Source organism: Zingiber officinale, chromosome 6B, assembly GCF_018446385.1.
Source record: "Zingiber officinale cultivar Zhangliang chromosome 6B, Zo_v1.1, whole genome shotgun sequence".
NCBI classification, from domain to species: domain Eukaryota; kingdom Viridiplantae; phylum Streptophyta; class Magnoliopsida; order Zingiberales; family Zingiberaceae; genus Zingiber; species Zingiber officinale.
Genome location: NC_055996.1, coordinates 80776190 through 80788988, shown reverse-complemented (window position 1 = coordinate 80788988; position 12799 = coordinate 80776190). Strand labels below are relative to the sequence as shown.

The window sequence follows — 12799 nt, the reverse complement described above, 5'->3', positions numbered from 1 at the left end:
ATATATATAAATTTACTTTGTGGCACTGATCTTATGTTTTATTACTTGTTTTACATATAAAGCTCGCGATATCCCAACTGTGGAGCATAGGCAAATGGATGGGATGAAAGGTCCTTGTATCTCAACACCATGCCTCGAAGATGCCACTTGTTTTTGCTGCCAACTCTCAATACCAAACCACTGTTGGGAGACACTCTACGGGTGTTTTGAAAATTGCCCGCCCGGTATGAAATCCTAAATGTCCTACGTCTTTACATTAGGGTACGTGCATACATGCACAAACCCAAAAAAATCACATTTGTGATACCATTTTAATTAAATTGTCAAATAAAACTATGTTTTAGATTTAAATTCTAATTTTCAAGTAGAAACAGTGTAAAGTTTGTATGCTCGACAGCCATCTTTTAATTACCCTTTGGTTGAAAATCCTTTGGCGCTAGGGCCGGCTGAAGCCTGCGGAATTTTTTTTTTTTAGACATTTGACGTTTTAAAAAAAAAATTCCCCACTTTTTTTCATTTAGGATTGATCGAAAACTGTGGTTTAAATTTCTTTTAATAAATTAAATATTAATTTTAAAAAACTATTTTTTTTATATAATTTAATTTTCTCATTTTTTAGATGTAAAATTTTAAATTAAATTTTCATATTCAAGATAACCTAATTCAGATAAATATAAGTTTTATGATATTAAATAAAGTATTATTATTAGATATAATAATACATCTCAAGTAGATAATAAGATGGAGAGAAATACTCTTAAAAAAGAAACAAAATTGAGAAAATAAGAACAATGAAATAGGATACAATACAAAAAAATCATGCTCTTATGTCAGAACTGAGCAAAAAAAAAATAAACCATATTTTTTATTACGTAAACCAAAATAATTATAAATGATAGAATGGAGACAAAGGAAAAATCAAATAATTTGTGATTGAAAATATATCTAAATAAAAGTTAAACTTAATATCTATTAAGAAAACGAAATGATAAAGGTATCTAACTCGCTATTGCTAAAAAATAATAAAATCTTTCATTTTTATCCGACACAATATGGATGACCGAATTAGCGTATTAGTGTTGGGTGGAGAGTGAAATTTCTCTTCTTGAATCTTAATGAGCAAGAGGAGCACAGAGAGGGGGAGTTGGAAAAGGAGAAGAGGGGGAATTTAAAAACTAGCATTTTTATTTTGTATTGTATGGATAAGATAAACAAATTTTAATTTATGTTCTTATTGATTAAAGAGAAAGTATTGTTGGTGCAACCTTAGGTCAAGGTTGACCTGGTTGACCCGACTCGAGTTGACGTGACTCGAGTTGTATTTTGATGTTTGACTTGGGAAGATTGTCGGTGCAACCTTAGGTCAAGGTTGACCTAGTTGTGTTGCATGTTGATGTTTGACACTCGTGAGAGAGTTCTATTCTTGATGTGGGACAAGAATAGATGTTTGAGAGATTATTGGTGCAACCGTAGGTCAAGGTTGACCTGATTCGGGAAAAGTCCAAGTATGGAGACTTGGCACGGAAAAGTCCAAGCAGGGAGCTTGGCACGCGAAAAGTCCAAGTATGGAGACTTGGCACTGGAAAAGTCCAAGTATGGAGACTTGGCACTGGGAAAGTCCTAACTGGATGTTAGGCGGTTGGAAAGTCCTGTGAGTGAAGCAAAGGAAAGTCCTAACTGGATGTTAGGCGTGTGGAAAGTCCTGAGTGAGGCAATGGAAAGTCCTAACTGGATGTTAGGCGGTGTGGAAAGTCCTGGTGAGTGACTAGAAAGTCCTAATCGGGATGTTAGGCGGTGTGGAAAGTCCTGGTGAGTGAAGACTGGGAAAGTCCTAACGGGATGTTAGGCGGTGTGGAAAGTCCCGTGAGTGAAGTCGGCAGTGGGAAAGTCCCGTGAGTGAAGCAGGAGAAAGTCCTAATCGGGATGTTAGGCGGTGTGGAAATCCTGAGTGCAGGTGAAAGTCCCGTGAGTGAAGCGCAAGGGAAAATCCAGATGGATGGGTGATCGGACTTCTGGTGTTGAAAGTCCAAGTAGGTCAAAGGATTGACCGGACACTTGGTGGAGTTCTAGCAGTCAAGGGAGTGACCGGATGCTAGGGATGAAGTACCAATAGGTCAAGGTTGACCGGATATTGGTTTGAAGTCTTGGGACTTGGTTTGGGCAAAACCAAGCTCGATCGATCACCGACCGATCCGGTGATACCTTGTTGCCTCGATCGGTCCGGTGACCGATCGGGCGTGTATCACTCGATCGGTTTGGTGACCGATCGCTTTAACAGAGGCGAAAGAAGCAGCCGATCGGTCCACGCATCGATCAGGCGTCCTGATCGGCCTGGGATCGATCAGAGATGATGTCGCTAAATGAAAGCCAAGAGGTAGGGATCGGTCGTGGACCGATCGATCCATGGACCGATCAGGAGTACGCATGAAGGTTTCAGATCGACCGATCGGTCCGGGGACCGATCAGCAGGCCTGATCGGTCCCTATACCGATCAGGGTTCTAGCCGTTTCGAGTCGCCGAGTTTCTTCGCCTTCTTCGCAGTATAAAGGGGTCGAGGGCTGCACGCATACTTCTTCCTCTTCTTCGCTAGAGTTGCCGCTCGGTGCTTGAGCTTTGTTGAGCTCTTCTTCGAAGCTTCGCGTGAGCTTCTCGACTGGGATATCCTGCTGTTGTAGGTGTTCTGAGGAGCTGCTGCTTCAACGAAATCCAGTCGGCGAGGAGGCAAGAAAACCTGTGTTTTTACATTCATTGTTCTTGTCTTCTTGTATTTCTTGTTGTATTCCTTTCTTGCTGTTGCAAGAATATTGTGGCGAGGTTTCTCCACCCACAAGGAGTATATTGTATTAGCCGGTTCTCCGGGGACTCATCCACCGACGGATTGACTGGACTCGTCCACCTTACGGACACGCCGAGGAGTAGGAGCCCTAATCTCCGAACCTCGTTACATCGATGCGTTGAGGTTTGATCTTCTTGTTTTCGTTTCCTTGTTTGTTTTTCCGCTGCGCTAACGAATTGTAGGAAGAAAAACGAGAAATTGGGGTCGGCTATTCACACCCCCCCTCTCTAGCCGCGTACAAAGGATCCTAACAAGTGGTATCAGAGCCAGGTTGCTCTTCGACGGATCAACACCCGGGGGAGCACGGGCTAGAGATGGATCTCTATGGAGAAGACGTCACCATTCCACCCTTCTACGAATGCGGCGACTTCGCGTATTGGAAGGTAAGGATGAAGTACTTTCTTATGACTAACATAATGAATTGGTTTTGTGTACAAGAAGGTTTTACTCCTCCGGTGGATAAGGAAGGAAAATCTCTTGAGAAGAAGGAGTGGACGAAAGAACAAATTCACAAATCCGAAATCAACGAAGAGGTAACGAGAATAATTGAATTTTCATTGCCTACTAACATCTTGTGTAAGATAGGTTACAACAATGCCAAGGAATTATGGGATAACTTGGCCAAGTACCATGAGGAGAGCTCCACTTCAAGCCATGAAGAGGAGACAAGTGAGTCATCAAGTAGCTCACATCATGGAGGAGAGGAATTAGAAGTTGAGGGTTACTCAACATCTAAGGACGAAGAGGAGGAGAGTTCTTCTTCAAGTTCGGAGCAAGAAGAAGAAGCTTCTACCTCCGAAAGGGATGAAGAAGAGAGCTCGCATCCACCCTCGACCCTAGGTAACTCAAGCAATTTAAGCTCAATTAAATTACACATTATGTGCTTTGAGTGTAGGGAACATGGACATTACAAGAGTAAGTGTCCAAAGAGGGTAAGAAAGACTCCACCGGCGCCAAGGGTCAAGGAAGCCGGAGTCCCGAAACGCAAGGGCAAGGAGCACATCGTGTGCTTCCAATGCAAGCAAAGGGGACACTATAGGAGCCATTGTCCGAGGGGGAGGCAACCTCACAAGGGCAAGAGACCGAGCACATCGATAGGGGGAGCTAAGGCAAACTCTAAGGTAACCTCTAAGGTTCATTTTTGCAATTCTAATAAAATGCATGCTAGGAATTTTATTGCACTTGTCGATAATTACAAGCATGATAACCCTAGGAATCAATACATGTGCTTAGGAGCTAAACATGTGAGTCTAGATAAGGATAATTCTAGAAAGGCTAACCCTAGGATCAACCCATCTAAGGCTAAGGATAACCTAGGTAGGAATCCCAAATCAACTAGACATATGCCTAGGAATACCTCAAGGAAGAGTGATAAATCAAAAATTGAGGTATTAGAGAAGGAAAATCAAGTCTTGAGGTCAAGACTTGATACTTTGGAAAAGACTCTTAAAAATTTGGAGAAGTCATCTCTAGGCTCTAAGGGTCAAAAACCAATGTTCAAGGACAAGAAAGGTTTGGGTCACAAACCTAAGTCCCAAGTGGTCAAGCCCACTTACCATAATGTTCCATTCGATTATGGAACAAAAACTAGGGCTAGGAAGACCATCACCAAGGTCACAAGGGGAGTCACCCCTAGAGTTGATCTTGATGAGTCCCAAATGACCAAGGCTTTAAAGCCTAAGAAGGTCATTAGGAGGGTTGCTAGGGAAGTTATCCCTAGTGAATATTTAGTGAACCCAATGAGCTCTAATAGGTATTGGGTTCCTAGGAGCATCTTCTCTACCCCATAAATGGGTTAGAGAGTGTCAACTCCAATTAGAAGGGTAGTTAACCCAACTTTGAGGAAATTGACACTCAAGGAGTATTTTCAAGGTTTTGATAACCTTTGAAAATGAAAAAGAATTATTATTTACTCCTTGAAGAGTAAATTGTGTCATATTTGAAAAATATCGATTTTAATCTTATTTGGCACAATTTAAGAAAACCTAGAGAAATACCATAATTGGGATTTTGGTTTCTCTTAGGGATATATGGGCAATCTAGGGTTAGATTTTAAGTTAGCTAAGGCTAAGGATACTTAGATAGGGAATTTAGGTATTTTATTTGAGCTAACTTGCCATGACTGGTTGCCCTCACATGTCATGACATCATGTTTAGTTTTACTATCATTTGAAATGTCATGATAATGCTTAGGCTAGTTTTTATGCCATGTTTATTTAAGTTTCAAACTTTATGCCATGACATCATGACATTGGCACATGTGTTCATTTATGATACCATTTTATGCCATGTCATCATCTCTTGCATTATAATCAATGAAATTGATTTAAGGACAAACATATAATTTGATATTGAGATCAAATTGGTGTTTAGAAAATGCATGAGAACTTAGCCTAAGTTGACCTTAACCCATATCTCACATCAAATTGACTTGAATGTGGTTTGATACACCTTAGATGTGTGTGAGATATTAGGATCATGAGTTAGGATCAAGGTGCATAGTTCTTGTACCTAGATGAGCCTAATTCAAGAAATGGAGGATCATAGGGAAAGCTTGTGTACAAGTCATGTACATCTAGCCCTAAGATTATGGTCCTAAATTCAAATGATTTTAAAAGCATTTTAAAATTGATTTGAAAAACCTTGATGAAGCTTTCCTAGTGATAGCATTCATCATTGAACATTGTGATACAAAGTTGAGTTAAACTTGAACTATTTCAAAGTTTTTGAACTTTGTATCAAGATTGAAAATGGACACCATTTTCATAGAAAATTATTTTTCCGTGATAGTATATGGTATGAGGAGTGTATCCTCAAAATTTTACGATTTTTGGAATTTTCTGGAATTTATTAGGAGTTTCTGAATTTCCGGGAAGGGAAATCAGAAATCTCTGATTTCAGAGTATGGATCGGTCACCGGACCGATCCAGGGAAGTTCTGATCGGTCTGGTGACCGATCCAGTGCGATCAGTGAAGCGTGGATCGGTCTGGGGACCGATCCAGGGGGATTCTGATCGGTCTGGGGACCGATCAGTGCGTGCCAGTTTCTGATTTTTCAGCTGTTGGTCTGAAATTTCAGCTGGAAGTTGGGTTTTGTGGATTTCTAAAGGTTTGAAACTCGCCAAGACATTGTTGGTGCAATGGTCAAGGGGGAGTTGACCTTTAGGGGAAGTTTTACCTAATTGTCAAGGGGGAGTTGACTTTTAGGGGGAGTTTTTACTCCAAAAGACTTTTAAGGATTAGTGATATGGGATTATCACTAAGTTGATTGTTGAGTTTAGTATCAAGGGGGAAATTAAGAGTTTCAAATGAAAGGTATGGGACTTTCATTAGGAAGAAACTCTTGACCTTGATACCCTCCTTTTTCTTTTTGATGTGTGTCAAAAAGGGGAGAGTAGTCATTGGAGAATTATTGGAGAACCCAAGTTAGGTTATCGGGTTAACCTAAGCTAGGGGAAGAATGTCAAGGAATGTTCAAGGAAGAACATTGGAATTCTTTTTGATGTGTGTCAAAAAGGGGGAGAATTATTGGGGAACCCAAGTTAGGTTATCGGGTTAACCTAAGTTTGGGGGAGAAACGTTCAAGGGAGAATATTGGAGTTTGGAAAGAATGTTCAAGGAAGAACATTGGAAAACCTGAGTTAAGGTTATCGGTTTAACCTAACTTGATTATGGTTTTGTCAAACATCAAAAAGGGGGAGATTGTTGGTGCAACCTTAGGTCAAGGTTGACCTGGTTGACCCGACTCGAGTTGACGTGACTCGAGTTGTATTTTGATGTTTGACTTGGGAAGATTGTCGGTGCAACCTTAGGTCAAGGTTGACCTAGTTGTGTTGCATGTTGATGTTTGACACTCGTGAGAGAGTTCTATTCTTGATGTGGGACAAGAATAGATGTTTGGGAGATTATTGGTGCAACCGTAGGTCAAGGTTGACCTGGTTGACCTGATTCGGGAAAAGTCCAAGTATGGAGACTTGGCACGGAAAAGTCCAAGCAGGGAGCTTGGCACTGGAAAAGTCCAAGTATGGAGACTTGGCACGGAAAAGTCCAAGCAGGGAGCTTGGCACGCGAAAAGTCCAAGTATGGAGACTTGGCACTGGAAAAGTCCAAGTATGGAGACTTGGCACGGGGAAAGTCCTAACTGGGATGTCAGGCAGTTGGAAAGTCCTGGTGAGTGAAGCCAGGCAGTGGAAAGTCCTAACTGGGATGTTAGGCAGTATGGAAAGTCCTGGTGAGTGAAGCCAGGCAGTGAGAAAGTCCTAACTGGGATGTTAGGCAGTGTGGAAAGTCCTGGTGAGTGAAGCCAGGCAGTGGAAAGTCCTAACGGGATGTTAGGCAGGTGGAAAGTCCCGTGAGTGAAGTCAGCATGGGAAAGTCCCGTGAGTGAAGCCAAGCAGTGGAAAGTCTTGATGTTAGTGAATCCTCGTGAGTGAAGCCAGGTGAAAGTCCTGGTGAGTGAAGCCAGGCAAGGGAAAATCCAGATGGATCAGGGATGATCGGACTTCTGGTGTTGGAAAGTCCAAGTAGGTCAAAGGGATTGACCGGACACTTGGCAGGGAGTTCTAGCAGGTCAAGGGAGTGACCGGATGCTAGGGATGAAGTACCAATAGGTCAAGGTTGACCGGATATTGGTTTGGAAGTCTTGGGACTTGGTTTGGGCAAAAACCAAGCTCTGGATCGATCACCAGACCGATCCAGTGATACCTTGTTTGCTCTGATCGGTCTGGTGACCGATCAGATACCGAACACTGATCGGTCTGGTGACCGATCAGCAAGCGAACAGAGGCGAAAAGAAAGGCAGGCTGATCGGTCCACAGACCGATCAGGCCATGTCCTGATCGGTCTGGGGATCGATCAGGAGACGATGTCGCTGAATGAAAGCCAAGAGTAGGGATCGGTCTGTGGACCGATCCAGCTGTGGCCTGATCGGTCCACAGACCGATCAGAGTACGCACAGAAGGTTCTGTGCACTGACTGATCGGTCTGGGGACCGATCAGAGCAGGGCCTGATCGGTCCCTAGACCGATCAGGGTTCTAGCCGTTGCGACGCAACGGCTAGTTTCTTCGCTGTCTTCTTCGCAGGTATAAAGGGGTCGAGAGCTGCTGCTGCACTGTTACTTCTTCCTCTTCTCTTCTGCTACAGAGCTGCTGTTCTGGTGCTTGAGCTTTGTTGAGCTCTTCTTCGCAAGCTTCGCGTGAGCTTCTCGACTGGGATATCCTGCTGTTGTAGGTGTTCTGAGGAGCTGCTGCTTCAACGAAATCCAGTCGGCGAGGAGGCAAGAAAACCTGTGTTTTTACATTCATTGTTCTTGTCTTCTTGTATTTCTTGTTGTATTCCTTTCTTGCTGTTGCAAGAATATTGTGGCGAGGTTTCTCCACCCACAAGGAGTATATTGTATTAGCCGGTTCTCCGGGGACTCATCCACCGACGGATTGACTGGACTCGTCCACCTTACGGACACGCCGAGGAGTAGGAGCCCTAATCTCCGAACCTCGTTACATCGACGCGTTGAGGTTTGATCTTCTTGTTTTCGTTTCCTTGTTTGTTTTTCCGCTGCGCTAACGAATTGTAGGAAGAAAAACGAGAAATTGGGGTCGGCTATTCACACCCCCCTCTCTAGCCGCGTACAAAGGATCCTAACAAGTATCACCATCGAATGAGAAATATAATGAGAGTAGGTTACGATTGAGAGATATTGAAAAAGAATAGATTAAGTTTTATAAAATAACATTCATAATTAAAAATAAATTTAATTTGTTAAAAAAAGTCAGACTCTATTTATTGGAATCATAATTAGATTTTTGAAGCTTTGACAAATTGAGATCATGTAAATATTTAATCATGTGAGCCCTCTTCGTTTCCATTCTCTTAAAAATATATATATATAAAATATATTTAATATATTGAAAATAATTATCCTAATTTTTAAAGAATGAGATTACACAATCTTTTATTACGTGGGCTCTATTTTTTCATCCTCTTTAAAAAATATATTTAATACATTAAAATAACGGACCCCAATAAAAATTGGGGCCCTAGGCATAGGCTTTAATGGCCTATGCCTAAAGCCGGCCATGTTTGGCACGGCCGGATCTTCTTCTCTGGATGATTGCCCTCCACGGCTTCACGAAGGAGGGAGGGAGATTGAGATTCGGAGGGAGATTGAGATTGAGATTGAGATTGAGATTGAGATTGAGATGAGAATTAATTTACATAATCTAGTTAAGCTGAGAGGAGATGTCTAATATTTGACTCATCTCAATCTATTTATACTTTTCAAAAGATTTTTCATATCTAAGAGATTTTATCATTTTCAAGAAACATCTGTGTACTTATGAGATTTCCAGAGTTTAATATCTCGTCACTATTGACTTTCACTGTATAAAATTCAATCATTTTGATTTACCTATACTTTCGTTGTTAAGTATCTAATCCTCATCAATTTACTTGACCTTAACAATTATTAATTTTTTAAAATTTGTAATGAGTATGAAAATTAATATTTTTAAAATAATTTGGGCATCCGATAATGTATGTTTAGGACCTTGGTATTAATGAAATCTGATAAATATTTCTTTAATACCCTTTTAAGCAATTCCTTAATTAGATTAATTATTATTATTTTTTTTACAAATCTATGTTTTTAAAAGATTAGAAACCGATAACTACTGACTTCAAAACGGGATGCATGACACAATATATACAGATAGGCCACTACAAAAAAAACCAGCATTACCGACAGAAATATCCGTCGGAATTCCGTCGCTATATACATATAGCGACGGAATTCCGATGGAATAATTTCTGTTGGTAAAATATCCGCCGGCTTCTATTCCCGACAGAAACAGAATTCTGACGATATTTTATACCGACGGAAATTAAGTTTCTGTTGGTAAAGTACCGACAGAAAATACTTTCCGTCGGTATAATTACAATATTCTACATCATCGACTGAGGTGACAATCTCCGACGAAACAACATTTTCCGTCGGAGATTATCGACGGAACATCCTGTTCCGTCGGAGATTACCGACGGAACTTCTAGTTCCGTCGGTAGATACCGACGGAACTGTAAGTTCCGTCGGCGGGGCCCGAAGTGATGTATCGAACTAAAAGTTCGATAATTACCGACGGAATGTATTCCGTCGGTAATCCGTCGGAATTTCAAAAAAAAATTTCCAGATTACTTTCATTTACACGTTGTTCCCATATACATTTTCCACATATATAAACAAACCATCACAATCGATGGTTTCATACAATATCCACACAACAATACAATCCACAACAAATATAATCTACATCAAATATAATCTACACATATATATCTATCATATGATAATCACAAACTAATAAAATCCACAAAAAAACCATATTCCATATAATCCATAGCTAACTAAATCTACAGAATATATATTTTACACATATCCATATCTAAAATCAAGTTTACATAACACATACCGAACTAAAATGTAGTCCCAATAATACAAGAACGGGAAATCATAGAGAAAATCCTGTAAAAAGGCAAATACAAAATGATGTTTAAATAAACAGTTTGCATATTTATATATTAAGAATTTTGTATGAAATAATACCTGAACAAAAAGTGAGCAAATGATGTAGTGAAGAGCCAATATGTATATATGACTGAACGTGACTCCTGAAACATATAGTAATAAAACCTTTAGAAATAAACATGTTATAATATCAAAACAGGCTCACGTTCTATATAATAAATAAAAAACTAAAGTATAGCTGAACTAACAAACCTCAAAAAGCTAACGACCACCGTCTGATAGATCTTGAGTCTCCTGTGACTCAGATCCCTGTGATGCTTGGGTGAAAGAAGCCACGATTGTCCGCATTTGGGCCATGAGATCTTCATTACTCTTGTCACGTTCAGCTCTCTTCTTCTCCTCATCAGCTCTCCACTGATCCATATCAGCCATCCTCTGATCCATTGATTTCAGCTGAGACCGCAGTTCTTGATTTTCACGTCTTAAAGACTGCATCTCACCAGAAGAAGAGGAACTAGCACGGCCTACTGGATTCCTCAAACGATCAAATGCCACTTTGGCCTGAGAGCCAAGGCCGTAGAGGGTGGAGTTTTTTGTCCTTCCACCGACAACATCATAATATATCTCATTTAGATCATCGGTGGATAAAGACTGTGACTCTCCACCCTCTGCTGATGGCTGAGATGCCTGAGCCACCCGTTCTGTCATTTCTTGCTGCATAAAAAATAATATAATATCCAATTTGATATGTATTACTAATTACTAATCAAGATATAAATGAACAAATGTAATAAAGTTAATTATCTTACATGTAGAGTTTGAGATCGAGAATCAACAAATGACCCATCCTTCTTCTTGTGGGTCTTCAGAAAAATCTCCATACATGTAGGCTGTCGGGCAAGCTCACGTTCCTACATTTATAAATTAAGGAAAAAATTAGTATGCTCAACAATACAAGGTTGGTAATAAATACAAAATTTGTTATAAAGTATAATTTTAAATTATACTCACCAGATCAATGGTATGCTCAACAATAGATCTGGATCCTGACGTATGCCGAGCGGTTCCGGTGCTCGGGCCACCTGGCTCTGTATTCCTATTTGCTTTTGCCTTTTCGGCATTAGCTTGCCACCTTTCTGCAGCCCAGGTGACCGTCCATGCACTCCATATCGCCTCCGAAACATACGCAGGCCTAGTGCCCTTCTTTCTCATGTAATACATATGATCTCTGTAGAGTTTGGCATAATAAGTATTCCATGTAGCTTTAAATTGATCTTCTTGCCCGTCCACCCAAGTATATCTTTTCTATAATTATAAGTTAAACATTTAGTTTAAATGATATAAATGATAACTATATTATAGAATGTGAATTAAATATATTAAATTTACTCACCACAAATTCATTATAATAAAATAGCTTCATCTCCTGGTCTACATGCCTCCATGTAGTACCAGACGCGCTAACTCGTTCCTTAAATTTTGCAATGATATATGTGGCAACGCTGTGCCCATCCGGAGTGAACCTGCACAAAAATAGACCTTTAGGTTGTGAGAAATATATTATAACTAATGTTATATATAAACTTGAATAATTAATAAGACAATATACTTACGAGTCCCCGACAACGGTAAGGACTTTGTGGCCACGGGGTGCCACAGCCTGCTGCTCTGCCATGATAATCTCGTTGTGCCACGTGGAATTTAAGACCATTAACATAGTAACCAGAATACACCTTTATTTTACGAAGGGGTCCTGATGCAATATTCATTATCCTATCATCTTGCACATTTGATATTCTACGATCTTTCACCTATAAAAATAAGTAACATATATCTTAGTACACTTCTTAATAAACATGAACTTAAAAATTTCACAAATTTTCTAACTTACATATATTTGAAACCACAATGCAAATTCAGTCTCTAACTTTGTAGCTATCTCAGTTGCACCAATTGATGGATTTTGGAGATATAATTGTTGTTCGTATAAGCTGAGAAAATAAGTAATTATATTAAAATTGGGATATCAAGCAAAATAATTAAACAAAGGATAATTGTTTGATTTAAGAAGTTTACTTACTTTATGTATGGTTTGACCTCTTCACAATTTAAGAGTATATATGTTCTTGCAGCATGATATTCTTCCTCGGTTAACCATCTAGCAAGCGATGCACCCATTAACTTATCAGGAAACTTAAAAATAGAAAGCATAGATGGATCTATCGACTGACAAGCATCATCAGAATTTCTAGGACACCTGCGATGTCTTGTTTGCACACTATCAACAAAATAATATGAGCAGAAAGAAGATGCTTCTTCTACTAGATAAGCATTGCATATTGACCCTTCAACTCTTGCTTTGTTACGAACATTATTTTTTAATTTCCTCAAAAACCGTTCAAATGGATACATCCATCTGTACTGCACAGGACCTGCTATTTGTGCC

At 39.9% G+C, this 12799-nt stretch overlaps 1 long non-coding RNA gene across 1 annotated transcript; it reads right to left on the bottom strand.

Annotated features, from left to right (window-relative positions):
• Positions 1-11004: 11004 nt before the first annotated feature.
• On the bottom strand, positions 11005-11423 carry LOC121990346. Its single transcript, XR_006114562.1, has 3 exons — positions 11365-11423; positions 11163-11264; positions 11005-11067 (listed from the first exon to the last, which is right to left on the bottom strand). It is a non-coding gene; the product is annotated as an uncharacterized LOC121990346 (long non-coding RNA).
• Positions 11424-12799: the final 1376 nt, after the last annotated feature.